Here is a 21,213-nt window from a genome sequence, read left to right on the forward strand (position 1 = left end):
GAAGGAGGCCTTACTGTTTGGCCCGAAATATCGAGGTGGTCCTAAACATCTTTTATTTCTCCAATGTGTGTCTTATCTACCAATGTTTCGTAGTGTGTGTATATATATATATATATATATATATATATATATATATATATATATATATATATATATATATATATATATATATATATATATATATATATATATATACACGGGAAAAATGAAACACGATAAGTTCCCAAGTGCACTTTCGTGTGATAATCGCATCATCAGGGGAGACACAAGAGAGAATATAATAGTCAGTTGATATACAATGAAGAGACGTAGCTAGGAAGCCATTTGGTAAACATGCGATTGTCCAAGACAGACAACGAGCGTATCATAAACTTATTATGTGGACAAGAAAGTGAATTGTTTACAAATTTTATCAATAATAAAGTTATCCAATTTGTATAGACCATCACTAATATTAAGATTGTATTTCTTTGTGTATTTGATAATAGAAGATTCAATGATATTTCTCGTGCTACTGGAGTTAGAGTTAATGACTGAGATGGCATTACTCAAGTCAATACAATGATCATAGTTTTTAACGTGATTAAACAAGTCATTTGATTCTTGTCCCGTTCTTATACTATATTTATGTTACTGAAGTCTAACAGAAAGATCCTTACCAGGCTGACCAACATAAAACTTATCACAGTTTCTACATGGCACTTCCTTCCGAAGGAGTCCATCATTTCCCTGCCACTGGAAGTCTCGCAGCCTCGGAGCTGCTGGAGTTCCTGGAAAATGATCCTTGGAGTAACACCAGGACTCTGAAGAAAGACGTCCCGTGAAAGTTATAAAGAAATTGACGGGTAAACAGATGACACAACGCTGGTGGCAGATTCGGGTTAGACACTGCAGAAGCTGGTCTCTGAGTGTGAAAGTGTGTGTGAAAGGAGAAAGTTGAGAGCAAATGTGAATAAAGGGCAACGTTATCAGGATTAGCAGTAGAGAGAGACAGGTTAGTTGGAGTGTGAGTTTGAATGGAGAAAATTTAGAGGAAGTGGAGTGTTTTAGATACCAGAAAGTGGACTTGGTAGATCCATGGTGCATTGTGGAGAGTGTGTGAAGATAGTTCACTGTCAATGAGGGCATGTTATATTTAGTCCCAGCGCTGTTGTGTGGATGTAAGGCACTGGCCCCAGATAAACAACTGTCTAGAGGATGGTATAGTTGTTTGAAATGAAATGTGTGAGTGCAGTATGTGGTGTGAGTAGGAGTGATCGATTAAGAAATGATAGTGTAAGAGAAGATTGTGGTAGTAAGAGGAATTATGTTTAACAGAACTGAAGAGGGTGTGCCGTAATGGCTTAAACATATGAAGAAGATGATTGAGGACAGGTTGACTAAAAGGGTATATATGTTGAAAGTGGAGGGAAGAAGGAAAAATTGAAGAGGGGGTAGAAGGATGGAGTGAAAAATGTATTAAAAAGTCGGGGCCTGAGCATGTAGAAGGGTGTGAGACGTGCATAGATAGAGCGAACCGAGGCGATGAGCACATGAAGCTGTCAAGGGAAATCACAGAAAGGTCTGTAGGGTCTGGCTATTGATAAAGGGCTCTGGTTTTAGTGGATTATCCATGAAAGCTAGAGAATGGAAGTGAACAAATGAGGCTGTTCTGCGTCAGTTCCTGGCTATACCTTGCTAACGCAGTTAACAGCGAGTGAAAAAAAAGGATGGGCCAAAGGCGACTCTTCACTTGCGGTGTAGCCTCAAGTAGGTTTAGATTAATATGTCTGGAAATGCGTAGATGTAACCAGGATAAGAAGATGGGAGAGATAGGTGGTATGATTTAGAGAGAGGAACCTGGATGTTTTGGTTCTGAGTAAAACCAATCTCATGAGGGACAGAGAAGAATGTTTGTGAATGTACTAAAGTCCCGGATTAGTGTTAGAGAGGGAAAGCAGAGGAGGAAGTGGCTCATCATCTGTGGGAATGGGTGAAGAAATGTAAGGAAGTAAACCTTAAACTGATGTCAGTGAAAGTCAAGTTGGATTTCGAGAAATGGGTGATTTTTTAGCGCTTATTCACCTGGGAGCGAAAGGAGTACCGAATAGAGACGGGTGTTCTAGGAGGAGCTGTTTGAGTGCTTCATGGATCGAATAATAGTGAAGGGCGATTTGAATACAAGTTTGGGTGACGTGATAGTTGAGGGTATGACTGGGGGGCATGGGGTATTCAGTAAGATGAATAGAAATGGTGATGAGCTTATTGAATTGTGTGTTGAAAAAGGAATTGATGACTGACAATACCGGGTTTAAAAAGAGGGACATAGATTGCATTATTCCTCACTTGATAGGCGTGTTTAAGGGAGACTTTTGGAATTAAATGTGCTGAGAGGGGCAGCTGGTGGAACGTCTGATCACTTCTTGATGGAAGCGAAGGTGAAAATTTGTAGAGTGTTTAGGAAAAGAGGAAATAATATGAGTGGAAGTGAGTGAGCTTCGAAAGATGGCTTGTGTGAGGAGGTACCAAGAGAGACTGAGTGAATATTTACAGAAAATTAGAGTAAATCAAACTGTGTGAGTGAGTGAGAGATGGAAAGAATTTAGGGAGGCATTGTTTACAATGAGCAAGAGAAGAGCGCCGCATGCAAAAGATGGGATGCGGGCGCGCGAGAAAGGGTAATGAGTGGTGGGATGAAGGAGTTATCATTTTCGTGAAAGAGGAAAGAGATGTATGGGCGTTACCTGCTTGAAAGGAGTGCAAGTGACTTAGGGATGTAAAACAGGAAGGGGCAGGGGGACAAGAGGAAGTTGCAGATGCTGAAAAAAAAGCAAAAGAGAGTTAGGGTGAGAGAGGGTGAGCTACCTTCAGAGAGAATAAGAAAATTATCAAAATGAAGATGAACTATAGTACTGAAGACAGTATGAAAAGCAGTCGTCATTCTTTGCTCTCTTATACCATTCAGTTGCTGGCTGGCAATTGTGCTCTTTCTACCGCTTCCATAATACATCTCTTGAGTTGTTCTTTCCTTTACATCTTTCACAGAACTGTATTTCTCTCAACATCGATCTTTCTCCTTTCTTTACGTCTAGTGGTTCCCATGTTCTAACTCCCTCGTAGGTTCTACAGAAGGGTTCCTACAGTGGTCTATACTCTGGTAATGAGGATACATTTTTCAGTTTATATTCCCAAAGAACTTGTCCATTTCTGTGTAGTCGCCATTATCATATATCCTCTTTGAGTTCAGCTATCCCATGTGATCCGCCTCTGGTGTTATTTTATAACCATACACTGAAACTGAAGCGTTACTTGATCACTTTTTCCGACTGGCGTCTTATATCTGATATGTTCATGATGTTATGTGTACAGAGGTTTAGCAGTGATGATGCACCACACATTTGGTTCTGGTAAGCCTCGTGACGTGCTCATGCAGAACATTCTCACTGACTCTTTATTTCCGTGAGAATCGAAATTCTCTCAGTCTGTTTCTTTGCTGCTGAAATCTCACATCATCAGGACTTTACCTTCTCCCAGGAGTGAGTGTCTCATTGTATTTTCAACCATCCTGATGATTTCTTTAATGTTGTAATTGCTTAAACGTTTTCGGTCATTATAGGACCTCTTACACGTCTCTCTTGCTTCTCGTTATGTGCTGTTTGATGAACCATCCATTGATATTTCCTGAAAATTAATGATGTACCGTGCTAAGAAGGCCGATATCCCTCCTCCACTTGATATCCACCATCTCTTTTTGCTGTCATTTACCCGTCTGGACAAATAATGCAGGAAAAACTCTTTTGGGAGTTTTTTCCACTTCGTCAGCAGTGGTAGGATTAATTTCCTTGAATTGGTATTTGAGCTCTAACCTCATACCATTCACTACCGGTCCGTCTACATTTGTGCATATGAGCTTTAGCCTGAGGCAGATACTACATACTCATCTCGGCGTCTCCGAGCTAGAAGCGACAGTGTTGATCCCGCTTTTAGCCTCATTTGATTCCTTTCTTTTTTCCCCCCTTTTACCTAGATTGTTTACCAATGTTGCTCTTCTCTTGGTTTGTCTCTTCTGACGAATACTTTTTTGAACAGTCATCCGTATCAGGGGTAATCCTCTATGGTCATTCCTGTATGTCTCGCCTGTGTATAGCAATTCTCCGAACTTACTTCCCTTCCAAACTTGCATGTAGCAAGCCCACCACTTGAAGTACCTTCTTTACATACTCCACTTTCTTTGTCTCTTTTCTTTGTTCAGATGTTTTCCTGAAAGAGTGTCACAGACTTAACCTCAGTTAACTTCATTCTGTACAATTTCTGTCACCTGAGGAGTGAACACTTTGTTCGTTATCTTATGTAATTGGGTTGTAATCGCCTTGTCAGCTGTTAACATATCTATAATCCGTATTTTCATTCCCGCACATTTGTTCTGAGTGACATAACTCTCGTAAGTCTCCCATCCAGTCCTCCACACGCTAAACTGATTATTGTCCTTTTCCTAAGTAAACTGCCTTCCAAATTGGTTGTTTCCGGTAGTTATTCTACCAGTTTAATTCTCTTTCGCAAAATCCAGAAATTCGATTAATTACGTATCTTTGAATTATTCAGGTCTTGCCATGCTCCTATCCTTAGCTGCACTTTCCTCTTTGTCCAGACGTCTTTCCTCCAACGTAAATAGCATTACCAACATAGTACGTCTGTAAACGTCATTCCACATAGGCTGTCTCTCAGTTGACAAGTGGTCAAGCTGGGTCACTCCTGGGTTCCCTATAGCCACAAGGAACACTAACCACAACATGATCGTCTTCTCACCTAACCAATCGTAAGGATTATTTATTCGTGTCAAAATTTTAAAGACACCCTCATTAGATTTGCTCGTATGGTAGTGAAATGAAAGAAAAAAACTATAGTGCGTGTCTCTTGGCCTTGTTAAAGGTACATTCATCTGACACATGATTACTGTTTATGACTTACAACATTTAGGAAGAGTTAGGACACCGTCTTGTCCTCACCTGAACCTGCTTTAGAGATTTCCTATTTTCCCATATGGTAACTGAAGGGTCAGAGGTGTGCGGTCCTATATCTAGTCTCTTATCACTAAAGCACATTGTGTCGAACGGTTGGACTGTTTGTTATAATGATGTGAGGCAGTTACACAGTGAGGCAAGCGTTGCAAGGCTGGTCACAGTGTGTCGAGGGGAGATCAGTGACACTCCAGTCGACCTGGCCACATTCAGTGCAGCCACCCAAGCGCCAAGTGACAACTGGATGATGATATATACATATCCTTGATGTAGGGAGGAAAGAATTCTACATCCGTATTCCCCGCCTGTCGTAGAAGGTGACTAAATGGGGCGGGAGTGTGTGTGTGTGTGTGTGTGTGTGTGTTTGGGTGTGTGTGTGTGTGTGTGTGTGTGTGTGTGTGTGTGTGTGTGTGTGTGTGTTTGTGTGTGTGTGTATGTATGTGTGTGTGTGTGTGTGTGTGTGTGTGTGTGTGTGTGTGTGTGTGTGTTGGGGGGAGGGTGGCTGGAAACCCTCCCCTTCTTATATTTCAATTTCTAAACAAGGAAAAAGAAGAAGGAACCAGGCGGTGAGTGCTCATCCTCCTTTCTAAAGCTTAGATTAGGATGTGTGAATGTGTGTGGATGTAACCATGATGAGAAGAGAGGAGAGATAGGTGGTATGTTTGAGGAAAGAAACCTTGATGATTTAGCTCTAAGTGAAACAAAGCTCAAGGATAAAGGGGAAGAATGGTTTGGAAATGTCTTAGGAGTAAAGTCAGTGGTTGGTAAGAGGAGAAGAGCTAAGGAAGGAGTACCACTACTCCTAAAGCAAGAGTTATGGGAATATGTGATAGAATATAAGGAAGCAAATTCTAAAATGATGTGAGCATAACTGAAAGTGAAAGGCGAGAGATGGGTGATTATGCATCAGGCCAAGTGAAGAAAGACAATGAGAGGCAAGTGTTTCGGGAGCAGCTGAGTGAGTGTGATAGCAGTTTTGGTGTACGAGACCGGGTATCAGTGATGAGTGATTTAAATATAAAGGTAAGTATGTGAAAAAGATGTGAAAAAAGGAGAGATAGGTAGTATGTTTGAGGAAAGGAACCTGGATGTTTTGGCTCTGAGTGAAACGAAGCTCAAGGGTAAAGGGGAAGAGTGGTTTGGAAATGTCTGGGGAGTGAAGTCAGGGGTTAGTGAGAGGACAAGAGCAAGGGAAGGAGTAGCAATACTCCTGAAACAGGAGTTGTGGGAGTATGTGATAGAATGTAAGAAAGTAAATTCTCGATTAATATGGGTAAAATTGAAAGTTGATGGAGAGAGGTGGGTGATTATTGGTGCATATGCACCTGGGCATGAGAAGAAAGATCATGAGAGGCAAGTGTTTTGGGAGCAGCTAAATGAGTGTGTTAGCGGTTTTGATGCACGAGACCGGGTTATAGTGATGGGTGATTTGAATGCAAAGGTGAGTAATGTGGCAGTTGAGGGAATAATTGGTATGCATGGGGTGTTCAGTGTTGTAAATGGAAATGGTGAAGAGCTTGTAGATTTATGTGCTGAAAAAGGACTGATGATTGGGAATACCTGGTTTAAAAAGCGAGATATACATAAGTATACTTATGTAAGTAGGAGAGATGGCCAGAGAGCGTTATTGGATTACGTGTTAATTGACAGGCGTGCGAAAGAGAGACTTTTGGATGTTAATGTGCTGAGAGGTGCAACTGGAGGGATGTCTGATCATTATCTTGTGGAGGCTAAGGTGAAGATTAGTATGGGTTTTCAGAAAAGAGGAGTGAATGTTGGGGTGAAGAAGGTGGTGAGAGTAAGTGAGCTTGGGAAGGAGACCTGTGTGGGGAAGTACCAGGAGAGACTGTGTACAGAATGGAAAAAGGTGAGAACAATGGAAGTAAGGGGAGTCGGGGAGGAATGGGATGTATTTAGGGAATCAGTGATGGATTGCGCAAAAGATGCTTGTGGCATGAGAAGAGTGGGAGGTGGACTGTTTAGAAAGGGTAGTGTGTGGTGGGATGAAGAAGTAAGAGTATTAGTGAAAGAGAAGAGAGAGGCATTTGGACGATTTTTGCAGGGAAAAAATGCAATTGAGTGGGAGAAGTATAAAAGAAAGAGACAGGAGGTCAAGAGAAAGGTGCAAGAGGTGAAAAAAAGGGCAAATGAGAGTTGGGGTGAGAGACTATCAGTAAATTTTAGGGAGAATAAAAAGATGTTCTGGAAGGAGGTAAATAGGGTGCGTAAGACAAGGGAGCAAATGGGAACTTCAGTGAAGGGCGTAAATGGGGAGGTGATAACAAGTAGCGGTGATGTGAGAAGGAGATGGAATGAGTATTTTGAAGGTTTGTTGAATGTGTCTGATGACAGAGTGGCAGATATAGGGTGTTTTGGTCGAGGTGGTGTGCAAAGTGAGAGGGTTAGGGAAAATGATTTGGTAAACAGAGAAGAGGTAGTAAAAGCTTTGCGGAAGATGAAAGCCGGCAAGGCAGCAGGTTTGGATGGTATTGCAGTGGAATTTATTAAGAAAGGGGGTGACTGTATTGTTGACTGGTTGGTAAGGTTATTTAATGTATGTATGACTCATGGTGAGGTGCCTGAGGATTGGCGGAATGCGTGCATAGTGCCATTGTACAAAGGCAAAGGGGATAAGAGTGAGTGCTCAAATTACAGAGGTATAAGTTTGTTGAGTATTCCTGGTAAATTATATGGGAGGGTATTGATTGAGAGGGTGAAGGCATGTACAGAGCATCAGATTGGGGAAGAGCAGTGCGGTTTCAGAAGTGGTAGAGGATGTGTGGATCAGGTGTTTGCTTTGAAGAATGTATGTGAGAAATACTTAGAAAAGCAAAGGGATTTGTATGTAGCATTTATGGATCTGGAGAAGGCATATGATAGAGTTGATAGAGATGCTCTGTGGAAGGTATTAAGAATATATGGTGTGGGAGGCAAGTTGTTAGAAGCAGTGAAAAGTTTTTATCGAGGATGTAAGGCATGTGTACGTGTAGGAAGAGAGGAAAGTGATTGGTTCTCAGTGAATGTAGGTTTGCGGCAGGGGTGTGTGATGTCTCCATGGTTGTTTAATTTGTTTATGGATGGGGTTGTAAAGGAGGTAAATGCAAGAGTCCTGGAAAGAGGGGCAAGTATGAAGTCTGTTGGGGATGAGAGAGCTTGGGAAGTGAGTCAATTGTTGTTCGCTGATGATACAGCGCTGGTGGCTGATTCATGTGAGAAACTGCAGAAGCTGGTGACTGAGTTTGGTAAAGTGTGTGGAAGAAGAAAGTTGAGAGTAAATGTGAATAAGAGCAAGGTTATTAGGTACAGTAGGGGTGAGGGTCAAGTCAATTGGGAGGTGAGTTTGAATGGAGAAAAACTGGAGGAAGTGAAGTGTTTTAGATATCTGGGAGTGGATCTGTCAGCGGATGGAACCATGGAAGCGGAAGTGGATCATAGGGTGGGGGAGGGGGCGAAAATTTTGGGAGCCTTGAAAAATGTGTGGAAGTCGAGAACATTATCTCGGAAAGCAAAAATGGGTATGTTTGAGGGAATAGTGGTACCAACAATGCTGTATGGTTGCGAGGCGTGGGCTATGGATAGAGATGTGCGCAGGAGGATGGATGTGCTGGAAATGAGATGTTTGAGGACAATGTGTGGTGTGAGGTGGTTTGAGCGAGTAAGTAACGTAAGGGTAAGAGAGATGTGTGGAAATAAAAAGAGCGTGGTTGAGAGAGCAGAAGAGGGTGTTTTGAAATGGTTTGGGCACATGGAGAGAATGAGTGAGGAGAGATTGACCAAGAGGATATATGTGTCGGAGGTGGAGGGAACGAGGAGAAGAGGGAGACCAAATTGGAGGTGGAAAGATGGAGTGAAAAAGATTTTGTGTGATCGGGGCCTGAACATGCAGGAGGGTGAAAGGAGGGCAAGAAATAGAGTGAATTGGAGTCATGTGGTATACAGGGGTTGACGTGCTGTCAGTGGATTGAAGCAAGGCATGTGAAGCGTCTGGGGTAAACCATGGAAAGCTGTGTAGGTATGTATATTTGCGTGTGTGGACGTGTGTATGTACATGTGTATGGGGGGGGTTGGGCCATTTCTTTCGTCTGTTTCCTTGCGCTACCTCGCAAACGCGGGAGACAGCGACAAAGTATAAAAAAAAAAAAAAAAAAAAAAAAAAGTATGTGGCATTTGAGGGTATGACTGGTGCACATAGGGTATGCACTGTTATGAATGGAATTGGTGAACAACATGTGGAGTTAGTCAAAGGGCATTATAAGTTTACATATTATTTGATAGACGTGTAAAAGAGAGACTTTTGGGTGTAAATGTGCTGAGAGGGGCAGCCTGTGGTATGTCTGTTCATTATCTTTAAGAGGCGAGGGGTGAAGATTTGTAGAGATTTTCGAAAAATAGGAAACTGTTTTTGGGAAAGGTGAGTGGTGAGAGTAAGTGAGTCTAGAAGTGAGACTTGTGTGAAGAAATATCGGGAGAGATTGAGTGTAGAATTGCAAAAGGTGAGAGCAAATGAAGTGAGGGGAGTGGGTAAGGAATAGGAGGTATATAGGAAAGCAGTGATGACATATGCAGGTGATGCATGTGGTATGCAAAAGTTGGAAGCTGAGTAGCTTGGGAAATGGTAGTGAGTGGTGGGATGAAGAAGAAAAGATGCTAGCGAAAGAGAAAAAGAGAGGCGTTTGGGCGGTACTTTACTGGAAATGAATGGGAATGATTGGGAGATATATAAGAGAGAGCCGCAGGAGGTCAAGAGGAAGGTGCATGGGCTGAAAAATAGGTCAAATGAGAGTTGGGGTGAGCGAGTGTCATTAGACTTAAGGGAGAATAAAAAGATTTTTGGAAGGAAGCAAGTAATTTGCGAAAGACAAGAGAACAGATAGGAACATCGGTGAAGGAGGCGAAAGATGTAATGCGGCAAGGCGGCTGGAATGGATGGTTGTGCGGTTGAATTGGTAAGGATATTCAGTGTATGTACTGATCATGGTAAAGCGCTTGAGGATTGGCGGAATGCATGTATGGTAAATGTTCAGACTACAGAGGTATAAGTTTGTTAAGAACACGTGGTAAGTTGTACGGGGAGTTGACTGAGAGGATGAAGGCATGTACAGAGCATCAGTAGAGGATGTGTGGATCAGGTGTTTGCTTTAAAGGATGTGTGAAAAATGCTTAGAAAAACAAATGGATTTTTATGTGACATTTACGTATCTATAGAAGACATATGATAGGGTTGGTAGAGATGTTTTGTGGAAGGCCTTAATAATATACGGTGTGGGAGGTAAGCTGCTAGAAGCAATGAGAAGTTTTTAACAATGGTGTAAGGTTTGTATTCGAGTAGAATAGAGGAGGATAAATTATTCCATGTGAAGGTCGGTCTGCGGCAGATGTGTGTTATGTCACGATGGTTCTTTGATTTGTTGATAGATGGAGTGGTGAGGGAGGTGAATGCAAGAGTCTTGGAGAGAGGGGCTAGTATGCAGTCTGTTGAGGATGAGAGGACCTAAGAAGTAAGTTGTTGTTTGCTGATAATACAGTACTGGTGGCAGATTCGAGTGAGAAACTGCAGAAATTAGTAACTGAGTTTAGAAGAGTGTGTGAAAGGAGAAAGTTGAGAGTGCATGTATATAGAAGGAAAAGCTATCATGCTCCGCAGGGTTAAGGGACAATTTCGTTGGGATATAAGTTTCAATGAAGAAAAAGTTGAGGAAATGAAATGTTTTAGATCTCAGGTGGTGGACTTGGCAGCTAATGGAACCATGAAACCATGAAACCGGAAATGAGAGTAGGGTGGAGGAGGGGGCGAAAGTTATAGGAGCGCTGAAGAATGTGAGGAAAAAGAAAACGTCTCGGGGGGAGGGGGGGGAGCAATGAGTATATACGTTTGAAGGAACAAAACTCCCAACATATCATATGGTTGCGAGGCATGGGCGATAGATAGGGTTGTGCGGAAGAGGGTGGATGTGTTGGAAATGAAATGTTGGAGGACAATATGTGGTGTGAGGTGGTTTGATCGAGTAAGTAATGAAAGAGTAAGAGAGATGTATGGTAATAAGATAAGCGTGGTTAAGAGAGCAGAAGAGAGTGTATTGATATCGTTTGGTCATATGGAGAGAATGAGTGAGTAAAGGTTTACAAAGAGGATATATGCGTCAGAGGTGGAGGGAAAAAGAAGAAGCAGGAAACCAAATCGGAGACGGAGGAGTGGAGTGAAAAGGATTTTGAGCGATCAGGTCCTGAACATACAAGAGGGTGAAAGGCGTGCCCGGAATAGAATGAATTGGAACGATGTGGTATACCGGGACCAGATGTGAAGAGGAAAATGTAAATATTATCAGCTTGTTCTTTTCTTTCATGCATTTGTGCTGTTCCTTGTGGGGCGGGATGGCGTCGGAAATGATGAAAGTGATCTAGTATATATATATATATATATATATATATATATATATATATATATATATATATATATATATATCATCAATGGGGATAGGGGAGAAAGAATACTTCCCACGTATTCCCTGCGTGTCGTACAAGGCGACTAAAAGGGAAGGGAGCGGGGGGATGGAAATCCTCCCCTCTTTTTTTTTTCTTTTTTTTTTCCAAAGAAGGAACAGAGAAGGGGGCCAGATGAGGATATTCCCACAAAGGCCCAGTCCTCTGTTCTTAACGCTACCTCGCTAGCGCGGGAAATGGCGAGTAGTATGAAGAAGAAGATATATATATATATGTGATAGAATGTAAGAAAGTAAATTCTCGATTAATATGGGTAAAATTGAAAGTTGATGGAGAGAGATGGGTGATTATTGGTGCATATGCACCTGGGCATGAGAAGAAAGATCATGAGAGGCAAGTGTTTTGGGAGCAGCTAAATGAGTGTGTTAGCGGTTTTGATGCACGAGACCGGGTTATAGTGATGGGTGATTTGAATGCAAAGGTGAGTAATGTGGCAGTTGAGGGAATAGTTGGTGTGCATGGGGTGTTCAGTGTTGTAAATGGAAATGGTGAGGAGCTTGTAGATTTATGTGCTGAAAAAGGACTGATGATTGGGAATACCTGGTTTAAAAAGCGAGATATACATAAGTATACTTATGTAAGTAGGAGAGATGGCCAGAGAGCGTTATTGGATTACGTGTTAATTGACAGGCGTGCGAAAGAGAGACTTTTGGATGTCAATGTGCTGAGAGGTGCAACTGGAGGGATGTCTGATCATTATCTTGTGGAGGCTAAGGTGAAGATTAGTATGGGTTTTCAGAAAAGAAGAGTGAATGTTGGGGTGAAGAAGGTGGTGAGAGTAAGTGAGCTTGGGAAGGAGACCTGTGTGAGGAAGTATCAGGAGAGACTGTGTACAGAATGGAAAAAGGTGAGAACAATGGAAGTAAGGGGAGTGGGGGAGGAATGGGATGTATTTAGGGAATCAGTGATGGATTGCGCGAAAGATGCTTGTGGCATGAGAAGAGTGGGAGGTGGGCTGTTTAGAAAGGGTAGTGAGTGGTGGGATGAAGAAGTAAGAGTATTAGTGAAAGAGAAGAGAGAGGCATTTGGACGATTTTTGCAGGGAAAAAATGCAATTGAGTGGGAGAAGTATAAAAGAAAGAGACAGGAGGTCAAGAGAAAGGTGCAAGAGGTGAAAAAAAGGGCAAATGAGAGTTGGGGTGAGAGACTATCAGTAAATTTTAGGGAGAATAAAAAGATGTTCTGGAAGGAGGTAAATAGGGTGCGTAAGACAAGGGAGCAAATGGGAACTTCAGTGAAGAGCGTAAATGGGGAGGTGATAACAAGTAGTGGTGATGTGAGAAGGAGATGGAATGAGTGTTTTGAAGGTTTGTTGAATGTGTCTGATGACAGAGTGGCAGATATAGGGTGTTTGGGTCGAGGTGGTGTGAAAAGTGAGAGGGTTAGGGAAAATGATTTGGTAAACAGAGAAGAGGTAGTAAAAGCTTTGCGGAAGATGAAAGCCGGCAAGGCAGCAGGTTTGGATGGTATTGCAGTGGAATTTATTAAAAAAGGGGGTGACTGTATTGTTGACTGGTTGGTAAGGTTATTTAATGTATGTATGACTCATGGTGAGGTGCCTGAGGATTGGCGGAATGCGTGCATAGTGCCATTGTACAAAGGCAAAGGGGATAAGAGTGAGTGCTCAAATTACAGAGGTATAAGTTTGTTGAGTATTCCTGGTAAATTATATGGGAGGGTATTGATTGAGAGGGTGAAGGCAGGTACAGAGCATCAGATTGGGGAAGAGCAGTGTGGTTTCAGAAGTGGTAGAGGATGTGTGGATCAGGTGTTTGCTTTGAAGAATGTATGTGAGAAATACTTAGAAAAGCAAATGGATTTGTATGTAGCATTTATGGATCTGGAGAAGGCATATGATAGAGTTGATAGAGATGCTCTGTGGAAGGTATTAAGAATATATGGTGTGGGAGGCAAGTTGTTAGAAGCAGTGAAAAGTTTTTATCGAGGATGTAAGGCATGTGTACGTGTAGGAAGAGAGGAAAGTGATTGGTTCTCAGTGAATGTAGGTTTGCGGCAGGGGTGTGTGATGTCTCCATGGTTGTTTAATTTGTTTATGGATGGGGTTGTTAGGGAGGTGAATGCAAGAGTCTTGGAAAGAGGGGCAAGTATGAAGTCTGTTGGGGATGAGAGAGCTTGGGAAGTGAGTCAGTTGTTGTTCGCTGATGATACAGCGCTGGTGGCTGATTCATGTGAGAAACTGCAGAAGCTGGTGACGGAGTTTGGTAAAGTGTGTGGAAGAAGAAAGTTAAGAGTAAATGTGAATAAGAGCAAGGTTATTAGGTACAGTAGGGTTGAGGGTCAAGTCAATTGGGAGGTGAGTTTGAATGGAGAAAAACTGGAGGAAGTGAAGTGTTTTAGATATCTGGGAGTGGATCTGTCAGCGGATGGAACCATGGAAGCGGAAGTGGATCATAGGGTGGGGGAGGGGGCGAAAATTTTGGGAGCCTTGAAAAATGTGTGGAAGTCGAGAACATTATCTCGGAAAGCAAAAATGGGTATGTTTGAAGGAATAGTGGTTCCAGCAATGTTGTATGGTTGCGAGGCGTGGGCTATGGATAGAGTTGTGCGCAGGAGGATGGAGGTGCTGGAAATGAGATGTTTGAGGACAATGTGTGGTGTGAGGTGGTTTGATCGAGTAAGTAACGTAAGGGTAAGAGAGATGTGTGGAAATAAAAAGAGCGTGGTTGAGAGAGCAGAAGAGGGTGTTTTGAAATGGTTTGGGCACATGGAGAGAATGAGTGAGGAAAGATTGACCAAGAGGATATATGTGTCGGAGGTGGAGGGAACGAGGAGAAGAGGGAGACCAAATTGGAGGTGGAAAGATGGAGTGAAAAGGATTTTGTGTGATCGGGGCCTGAACATGCAGGAGGGTGAAAGGAGGGCAAGGAATAGAGTGAATTGGAGCGATGTGGTATACAGGGGTTGACGTGCTGTCAGTGGATTGAATCAAGGCATGTGAAGCGTCCGGGGTAAACCATGGAAAGCTGTGTAGGTATGTATATTTGCGTGTGTGGACGTGTGTATGTACATGTGTATGGGGGGGTTGGGCCATTTCTTTCGTCTGTTTCCTTGCGCTACCTCGCAACCGCGGGAGACAGCGACGAGGTATAAAAAAAAAAAAATATATATATATATATATATATATATATATATATATATATATATATATATATACATATATATATATATATATATATATGTATATATATACATATATATATATATATATATATATATATATATATATATATATATATATATATATATTTATATCATACAAAGCTCCAACAGCCAGGATCGAACCTGGGACCCTTTGTGCAAGAGGCAGGCATGCTAACCGCTAGGCTAAGGGACTGTATAATAGGAAACAACTATTCGAAATACTAAGTACTCGAATACCCTTCGTCTCACAATGGTGAGCAACGGGGTCTATCGGTTGTTTCCGAACAGAACACATAGCCAGCTGATAGCGTTTTACCGAACCTGACTGTACAACGCGGAGTTATATGAATACGAATAAAGTGTATATGAACGCGCACCTTCATAGAACATACAAAGCTCCAACAGCCAGGATCGAACCTGGAACCCCTTGTGCAAGAGGCAGGCATGCTAACCGCTAGGCATGCCTGCCTCTTGCACAAGGGGTCCCAGGTTCAATCCTGGCTGTTGGAGCTTTGTATGTTCTATGAAGGTGCGCGTTCATATACACTTTATTCGTATATATATGTATATATATATATGCATATATATATATATATATATATATATATATATATATATATATATATATATATATGTATATATATATATATTTTTTTTTTTTTTTTTTTTTTGCTTTGTCGCTGTCTCCCGCGTTTGCGAGGTAGCGCAAGGAAACAGACGAAAGAAATGGCCCAACCCACCCCCATACACATGTATATACATACGTCCACACACGCAAATATACATACCTACACAGCTTTCCATGGTTTACCCCAGACGCTTCACATGCCCTGATTCAATCCACTGACAGCACGTCAACCCCGGTATACCACATCGCTCCAATTCACTCTATTCCTTGCCCTCCTTTCACCCTCCTGCATGTTCAGTCCCCGATCACACAAAATCTTTTTCACTCCATCTTTCCACCTCCAATTTGGTCTCCCTCTTCTCCTCGTTCCCTCCACCTCCGACACATATATCCTCTTGGTCAATCTTTCCTCACTCATTCTCTCCATGTGCCCAAACCATTTCAAAACACCCTCTTCTGCTCTCTCAACCACGCTCTTTTTATTTCCACACATCTCTCTTACCCTTACGTTACTTGATCAAACCACCTCACACCACACATTGTCCTCAAACATCTCATTTCCAGCACATCCATCCTCCTGCGCACAACTCTATCCATAGCCCACGCCTCGCAACCATACAACATTGTTGGAACCACTATTCCTTCAAACATACCCATTTTTGCTTTCCGAGATAATGTTCTCGACTTCCACACATTCTTCAAGGCTCCCAGAATTTTCGCCCCCTCCCCCACCCTATGATCCACTTCCTCTTCCATGGTTCCATCCGCTGCCAGATCCACTCCCAGATATCTAAAACACTTCACTTCCTCCAGTTTTTCTCCATTCAAACTCACCTCCCAATTGACTTGACCCTCAACCCTACTGTACCTAATAACCTTGCTCTTATTCACATTTACTCTTAACTTTCTTCTACCACACACTTTACCAAACTCAGTCACCAGCTTCTGCAGTTTCTCACATGAATCAGCCACCAGCTCTGTATCACCAGCGAACAACAACTGACTAACTTCCCAAGCTCTCTCATCCACAACAGACTTCATACTTGCCCCTCTTTCCAAAACTCTTGCATTCACTTCCCTAACAACCCCATCCATAAACAAATTAAACAAATATATATATATATATATATATATATATATATATATATATATATATATATATATATATATATATATATATATATATATATATATATATATATATATATTTTTTTTTTATATTATTATACTTTGTCGCTGTCTCCCGCATTTGCGAGGTAGCGCAAGGAAACAGACGAAAGAAATGGCCAAACCCCCCCCATACACATGTAAATGCATAGGTCCACACACGCAAATATACATACCTACACAGCTTTCCATGGTTTACCCCAGACGCTTCACATGCCTTGATTCAATCCACTGACAGCACGTCAACCCCGGTATACCACATCGCTCCAATTCACTCTGTTCCTTGCCCTCCTTTCACCCTCCTGCATGTTCAGGCCCCGATCACACAAAATCTTTTTCACTCCATCTTTCCACCTCCAATTTGGTCTCCCTCTTCTCCTCGTTCCCTCCACCTTCGACACATATATCTTCTTGGTCAATCTTTCCTCACTCATTCTCTCCATGTGCCCAAACCACTTCAAAACACCCTCTTCTGCTCTCTCAACCACAGTCTTTTTATTTCCACACATCTCTCTTACCCTTACGTTACTCACTCGATCAAACCACCTCACACCACACATTGTCCTCAAACATCTCATTTCCAGCACATCCATCCTCCTGCGCACAACTCTATCCATAGCCCACGCCTCGCAACCATACAACATTGTTGGAACCACTATTCCTTCAAACATACCCATTTTTGCTTTCCGAGATAATGTTCTCGACTTCCACACATTCTTCAAGGCCCCCAGAATTTTCGCCCCCTCCCCCACCCTATGATCCACTTCCGCTTCCATGGTTCCATCCGCTGCCAGATCCACTCCCAGATATCTAAAACACTTCACTTCCTCCAGTTTTTCTCCATTCAAACTCACCTCCCAATTGACTTGACCCTCAACCCTACTGTACCTAATAACCTTGCTCTTATTCACATTTACTCTTAACTTTCTTCTACCACACACTTTACCAAACTCAGTCACCATCTTCTGCAGTTTCTCACATGAATCAGCCACCAGCGCTGTATCATCAGCGAACAACAACTGACACTTCCCAAGCTCTCTCATCCCCAACAGACTTCATACTTGCCCCTCTTTCCAAAACTCTTGCATTTACCTCCCTAACAACTCCATCCATAAACAAATTAAACAACCATGGAGACATCACACACCCCTGCCGCAAACCTACATTCACTGAGAACCAATCACTTTCCTCTCTTCCTACACGTACACATGCCTTACATCCTCGATAAAAACTTTTCACTGCTTCTAACAACTTGCCTCCCACACCATATATTCTTAATACCTTCCACAGAGCATCTCTATCAACTCTATCATATGCCTTCTCCAGATCCATAAATGCTACATACAAATCCATTTGCTTTATATATATATATATATATATATATATATATATATATATATATATATATATATATATATATATATATATATATATATATATATATATATATATATATATATATATTTATATGTATATTGTGCGAGATGTATATCGTGGTTTGTTAGTAAAGATCTATGCAAACAATGAATACAAGTGGCTTCTGATGTTTCTGGCTGAAAGTATTTCAGTTCGATGCAGTTGGTGTTGAAACAAAACTTTAGTAAAATCATTGGTCGCTGCCTCTCAGAAGCAGTTGATGCCATCTTTACCTGCCGTCTGTACCATCAGTGAGTTCCATTAAGTTCAGAAATCCATTATTCTAATCCCGTTTTCCTCTTTTGAAGCCCTGATGTAGACATAAGAGGAAGCGCAGGTAGCGGTCATAAGACCCAGTAGGAAGTGCAGGTAGCTGTCATAAGACCCAGTGGGAGGTGAAGGTAGCTGTCATAAGACCCATTAGTAAGTGCAGGTAGCTGTCATAGGACCCAGTAAGAAGTGCAGGTAGCTGTCATAGGACCCAGTAAGAAGTGCAGATAGCTGTCATAAGACCCTGTAGGAAGTGCAGGTAGCTGTCATAGGACCCAGTAAGAAGTGCAGGTAGCTGTCATAAGACCCTGTAGGAAGTGCAGGTAGCTGTTATAAGACCGAGTAGGAAGTGCAGGTAGCTGTTATAAGACTCAGTAGGAAGTGCAGGTTGTTGTAATAAGACACACAAGGAAATGCAGGTTGTTTTCTAAGACACAGTATGAAGTGCAGGCAGCTGTAATAGGACCCAGTAGTTGATATATAAATGACTCATCAGTTCATCTATGTAGCATAGATACACATCTGATATGAATAACTTAATGTCCGTTATTATACATATGAAGCTTATGAGTGGTATATATAATCATAATTATCCTTATCATTCGAGATGAAATAACTCAAGGTGTGTAGATGACTCAAAGTTATAGAAACAGTTATCAAATATTGGAAATATCATAGATATGATATGATCATAGATATAACAAGATCGATGTTTCAATCGATGCCGATTGAAACTGGTTTGGCTGTAGTGCAGGTAGATGTAGGTGGTGTTCTATTTTCTCTGACCAAGATTTATAGATTGAACAAAAGCTGCCTAAAGACGTGGCTTAGAGAGCTCTCACATCAACCGGTGTTGATAGATGGGTTACCTGACGTTGGATTTTCTTAGTCCGTCCAAGATATTAGGAGCGTTTGTTGAGGGCAATGTATCAGAGTCTTATTTGTTCATGAAATCATAGACCGATTTTCAGAAATCTCATTCGTCTGCGCTGAGGCAAGACAAGAGCACGTTATAAGAACCGGCTCTGATTATACAGCTCTGATAATACAGCTCTGAGTCTGATTATACAGCTCTGATTATACAGCTCTGATAATACAGCTCTGAGTCTGATTATACAGCTCTGATTATACAGCTCTGATCGTACAGATACGAAATTTGATTGCTGGTTTATTTGGTCTTCGTTGAAGTAGCAGTTGATGTCTCAGGTGTTTCTTGTGACCTTAATGGAAAACGAAAAGAAAGCTTCCTCCCCTGGACTACCTTCCAACATGATTATTCACAGCAATATCGTCGTGATTATATATATATATATATATATATATATATATATATATATATATATATATATATATATATATATATATATATATATATATATATACATATATATATACATATATATATATATATATATATACATCATATATATTTTGCTTTGTCGCTGTCTCCCGCGTTAGCGAGGTAGCGCAAGGAAACAGACGAAAGAATGGCCCAACCCGCCCACATACACATGTATATACATACACGTCCACACGCAAATATACATAACTATACATCTCAATGTACACATATATATACACACAAAGACATATACATATATACACATGTACATAATTCATACTGTCTGCCTTTATTTGTTCCCATCGCCACCTCGCCACACATGGAATAACAACCCCCTCCCCCTCACGTGTGCGAGGTAGCGCTAGGAAAGACACCAAAGGCCCCATTCGTTCACACTCAGTCTTTAGCTGTCATGTAATAATGCACGGAAACCACAGCTCCCTTTCCACATCCAGGCCCCACACACTTTCCATGGTTTACCCCAGACGCTTCACATGCCCTGGTTCAATCCATTAACAGCACGTGGACCCCGGTATACCACATCGTTCCAATTCACTCTATTCCTTGCACGCCTTTCACCCTCCTGCATGTTCAGGCCCCGATCACTCAAAATCTTTTTCACTCCATCTTTCCACCTCCAATTTGGTCTCCCACCTCTCCTCGTTCCCTCCACCTCTGACACACTCACACACACACACACACACACACACACACACATATATATATATATATATATATTTATTTATTTTTATCTATTTTGCTTTGTCGCTGTCTCCCGCGTTAGCGAGGTAGCGCAAGGAAACAGACGAAAGAATGGCCCAACCCGCCCACATACACATGTATATACATACACGTCCACACGCAAATATACATAACTATACATCTCAATGTACACATATATATACACACAAAGACATATACATATATACACATGTACATAATTCATACTGTCTGCCTTTATTTGCTCCCATCGCCACCCCGCCACACATGGAATAACAACCCCCTCCCCCCTCATGTGTGCGAAGTAGCGCTAGGAAAAACACCAAAGGCCCCATTCGTTCACACTCAGTCTCTAGCTGTCATGTAATAATGCACCGAAACCACAGCTCCCTTTCCACATCCAGGCCCCACACACTTTGCATGGTTTACCCCAGACGCTTCACATGCCCTGGTTCAATCCATTGACAGCACGTCGACTCCGGTATACCACATCGTTCCAATTCACTCTATTCCTTGCACGCCTTTCACCCGCCTGCATGTTCAGGCCCCGATCACTCAAAATCTTTTTCATTCCATCTTTCCACCTCCAATTTGGTCTCCCACTTCTCCTCGTTCCCTCCACCTCTGACACATATATCCTCTTGGCCATACTTTCCCCACTCATTCTCTCCATGTGACCAAACCATTTCAAAACACCCTCTTCTGCTCTCTCAACCACACTCTTTTTATTTCCACACATCTCTCTCACCCTTACATTACTTACTCGATCAAACCACCTCACACCACATATTGTCCTCAAACATTTCATTTCCAGCACATCCACCCTCCTGCGCACAACTCTATCCATAGAGCACGCCTCGCAACCATACAACATTGTTGGAACCACTATTCCTTCAAACATATATATATATATATATATATATATATATATATATATATATACATATACGAATAAAGTGTATATGAACGCGCACCTTCATAGAACATACAAAGCTCCATCAGCCAGGATC

The 21,213-nt window shown here is 41.8% G+C and overlaps 1 long non-coding RNA gene across 1 annotated transcript in view; it reads left to right on the plus strand.

Annotated features, from left to right (window-relative positions):
* The window catches only part of LOC139755285 (uncharacterized), a 531,556-nt gene that overhangs the window by 219,023 nt on the left and 291,320 nt on the right, over positions 1-21,213 (plus strand). The gene's annotated exons all lie outside the window — the stretch shown is intronic.

The sequence above is a fragment of the Panulirus ornatus genome, chromosome 19 (genome assembly GCF_036320965.1).
Source record: "Panulirus ornatus isolate Po-2019 chromosome 19, ASM3632096v1, whole genome shotgun sequence".
Classification (NCBI taxonomy): Eukaryota; Metazoa; Arthropoda; class Malacostraca; order Decapoda; family Palinuridae; genus Panulirus; species Panulirus ornatus.